The following is a 3,856-nucleotide window of genomic DNA, read 5'->3' as shown; positions in this document are numbered from 1 at the left end:
ATCATATCTGCCACACTCTCTCCCCTATTACGTGATAATAAAAAATGAGCTGCCCTTTTTTGCACCCTTTCGATGTCCTCCGTCAATCCCACCTGGTAAGGATCCCACACCGCGCAGCAATATTCTAACAGAGGACAAACGAGTGTAGTGTAAGCTGTCTGTTTAGTGGACTTGTTGCATCTTCTAAGTGTCCTGCCAATGAAACGCAACCTTTGGCTCGTTTTCCCCACAATATTATCTATGTGGTCTTTCCAATTGAAGTTGTTCGTAATTTTTACACCCAGGTACTTAGTTGAATTGACAGCCTTGAGAATTGTACGATGCAAGTGAGTGCAGGAAGAAACCGGATGATGTTCTAGTACAGGAAGTCCATAAAACTTCGAGAATACAGATGCTACACTATCTGACGTTTCAGGACGTGTTCTGTATGACACTGAGATAGAACGCTTGCAGTGTCGGAAGTTGTCCGCAAACTGAGTTTCAAAAATGCGGACTGATTCGCACCATGATGATGATGATGGCTGGTTTGTGGGGCGCTCAACTACGCGGTCTTCAGCGCCTGTACAAAGTCCCAATCTTTACGCAGTCCGATCTAGCCACTTCCAAAAATGATGATGAAATGATGAGGACAACACAAACGCCCAGTCCCTGGGCAGAGAAAATCCCGGAACCAGCCAGAAATTTCCACCATGAAGCTAATTGTTCAGACAGTGCAATAACTTTTTTCGAGAGGTACTGTGTTGAAAGAAATAAGTTTTGAAGCCAAACTGTCACTAGTGACAAGACATGAGTTGCTTAAGTTACATCGGAAGCAAAACAACAGTCCATGGATTGGAGGCACCGAACATTCCCCAGGCGCTTTCCACTAAACAACTTCACGAAAAATGATGTGTACTGTGTTTTGGAATTTTAGATTTACATTTGTTTTTATCGATGAACCGACACCTATATAACTAAATGGACCGATTTTTGCCTTCTTTTTGGAAATTGTACAAAGGAATTTTTATTGAATCCTAGTATATTCTTAGGTTCTTCAAAACTTAACAAAATATTGAAAAAGTTAAATTGGATCAAGAACTTTAAGATTATTTGATTACGAAGGGAAAAAAGAGGAAGACAGAATAGAATGTGTAAGATCCCACCACAACTGTCATTCCAAAACCGTGGGTCTCGATAGTACACGTTGAGCCATTCGCCTCTGCGTGACATAATCTGATTTCTAATTCTAGTGATTGAGTGAAGGTAGGGAAGCATCTCCGAACGAAACTTCCTGGCAGATTAAAACTCTGTGCCCGACCGAGACTCGAACTCGGGACCTTTGCCTTTCGCGGGCAAGTGCTACCAACTGAGCTACCGAAGCACGACTCACGCCCGGTACTCACAGCTTTACGTCTGCCAGTACCTCGTCTCCTACCTTCCAAACTTTACAGAAGCTCTCCTGCGAACCTTGCAGGCGTAAAGCTGTGACTACCGGGCGTGAGTCGTGCTTCGGTAGCTCAGTTGGTAGAGCACTTGCCCTCGAAAGGCAAAGGTCCCGAGTTCGAGTCTCGGTCGGGCACACAGTTTTAGTCTGCCAGGAAGTTTCATATCAGCGCACACTCCGCTGCAGAGTGAAAATCTCATTCTGGAACCATCCCCTAGGAACCATCCCCCAGGCTGTGGCTAAGCCATGTCTCCGCAATATCCTTTCTTTCAGCAGTGCTAGTTCTGCAAGGTTCGCAGGAGAGCTTCTGTAAAGTTTGGAAGGTAGGAGACGAGGTACTGGCAGACGTAAAGCTGTGAGTACCGGGCGTGAGTCGCGCTTCGGTAGCTCAGTTGGTAGAACACTTCCCCGCGAAAGGCAAAGGTCCCTAGTTCAAGTCTCGGTCGGGCACACAGTTTTAATCTGCCAGGAAGTTTCATATCAGCGCACACTCCGCTGCAGAGTGAAAATCTCATTCTGGATCTCCGAACGAACTTTTTGGAGCCGCTGCCTAAGTCTTTTTCCTATGCTATTCTATTCTAATTACTATTCTCTTTTTGGACGAAAAGGGTGCTCTCCTTGACAACTTTCTCCCTCAGGGTACCACAGTTAGCGCAGACGGCTTTTGTGGGAAGAACCTGCGCCGTGCAGTTCAAAGCAAGAGGATCGACATAGTCAGTAGTGCGTTTTGCTACACGACAACAGCCATCACTTGTGACTCACTGCACTCCAGCGCTCATTACACCGCACGGTTGTGAGCAACTTCATTGCCCGCCTCATAGCCGGTGAGCAAACGCCTTGTGGCTATCATTTGTTCTTTCACTTAAAGAAGGACCTTGCGTGTCAGCTTTACGAGGAAGATAACAACAGATGTGTGTGAATTCCTAAGGGACCAAACTTCTGAGTTCATCGCTCCCTAGACTTACACATTACTTAAACTAACTTATTCTAAGAACAACCCACACACCCATCCTCGTGGTCGTGCGGTAGCGTTCTCGCTTCCCGCGCCCGGGTTCCCGGGTTCGATTCCCGGCGGGGTCAGGGATATTCTCTGCCTCGTGATGACTGGGTGTTGTGTGCTGTCCTTAGGTTAGTTAGGTTTAAGTAGTTCTAAGATCTAGGGGACTGACGACCGTAGATGTTAAGTCCCATAGTGCTCACAAGGGAACCTCCCCATCGCACCCCCCTCAGATTTAGTTATAAGTTGGCACAGTGGATAGGCCTTGAAAAACTGAACACAGATCAATTGAGAAAACAGGAAGAAGTTGTGTAGAACTGTGAAAAAATAAGCAAAATATACAAACTGAGTAGTTCAAGGCAAGATAATCAACAATAAGGACGGTAGGAACGCAGGAGCGCCGTGGTCTCGTGGTAACGTGAGCAGCTGCGGAACGAAAGGTCCTAGGTTCAAATCTTCCATCAAGTGTAAATTTTAATTTTTTATTTTCAGTTTATGTGACAAACTCTTATGTTTTCATCACTTTTTTGGGAGTGATTATCACATCCACAAGAAAACCTAAATCGGGCAAGGTAGAAGAATCTTTCTACCCATTCGCCAAGTGTACATGTTAGGTGGGTCGACAACATATTCCTGTCATGTGACGCACATGCCGTCACCAGTGTCGTATAGAATATATCAGATGTGTTTTCCTGTGGAGGAATCGGTTGACCTATGACCTTACGATCAAATTTTTTCTGTTCCCATTGGAGAGGCACGTCCTTTCGTCTACTAATAGCACGGTTTTGCAGTACGGTCGCAAAACGCAGACACTAAACTTATTACAGTGAACAGTCAATGAGCGAACGGACAGATAATAACTATGCAAAAATAAAGAAAGTAAAATTTTCAGTCTAGTGAAGACTTGAACCAAGGATCTCTCGTTCAGCAGCCGCTCACGCTACTACGGGACCACGGCGCTTCTAACCACACTTCGTCCATGATGTTGCTTATGTGGCCCATGGACTACTCAGTTTGTATATTATGCTTACTTTTTCACAGTTCCACACAACTTCTTCCTGTTTTCTCAATTGATCTGTGTTCAGTTTATCAAGGCCTATCCACTGTGCCAACTTATAACTAAATCTGAGGGGGGTGCGATGGGGAGGTTCCCTTGTCAGAGCCATTTGAACCACACCCATCCCCGAGGGAGGACTCGAACTTCCGGCGGGAGTGACATGGCGCCTCAAACCACGTAGCCACTCCGCGCGGCGATTAGAATGTCAAAACGACAGTATAAAACTGTGTAAAAATTCAGGTGGCAGATTTATCTGAAGAATGATTTCAGAAACTCGTCTTACGGTTCGGCTAGTGGCTTTATATAGGTGTAAATTATATTCACAAGTATCCAAAAGTAAATGAAAGTCCAGATTATCACTTAAAAACGTTCTTACAAT

General features: G+C 45.2%; 1 non-coding gene across 1 annotated transcript; it reads left to right on the top strand.

Moving 5' to 3' along the window:
* The first annotated feature begins 1,484 nt into the window (after positions 1-1,484).
* Trnas-cga lies at positions 1,485-1,559 on the top strand. Its single transcript has one exon. It is a non-coding gene; the product is annotated as a tRNA-Ser (tRNA).
* Positions 1,560-3,856: the final 2,297 nt, after the last annotated feature.

Source organism: Schistocerca americana, chromosome 2 (assembly GCF_021461395.2).
Source record: "Schistocerca americana isolate TAMUIC-IGC-003095 chromosome 2, iqSchAmer2.1, whole genome shotgun sequence".
NCBI lineage: Eukaryota > Metazoa > Arthropoda > Insecta > Orthoptera > Acrididae > Schistocerca > Schistocerca americana.
The sequence above is the reverse complement of the archived record's forward strand: the minus strand, read 5'-3'. Positions and strand labels throughout refer to the sequence as shown.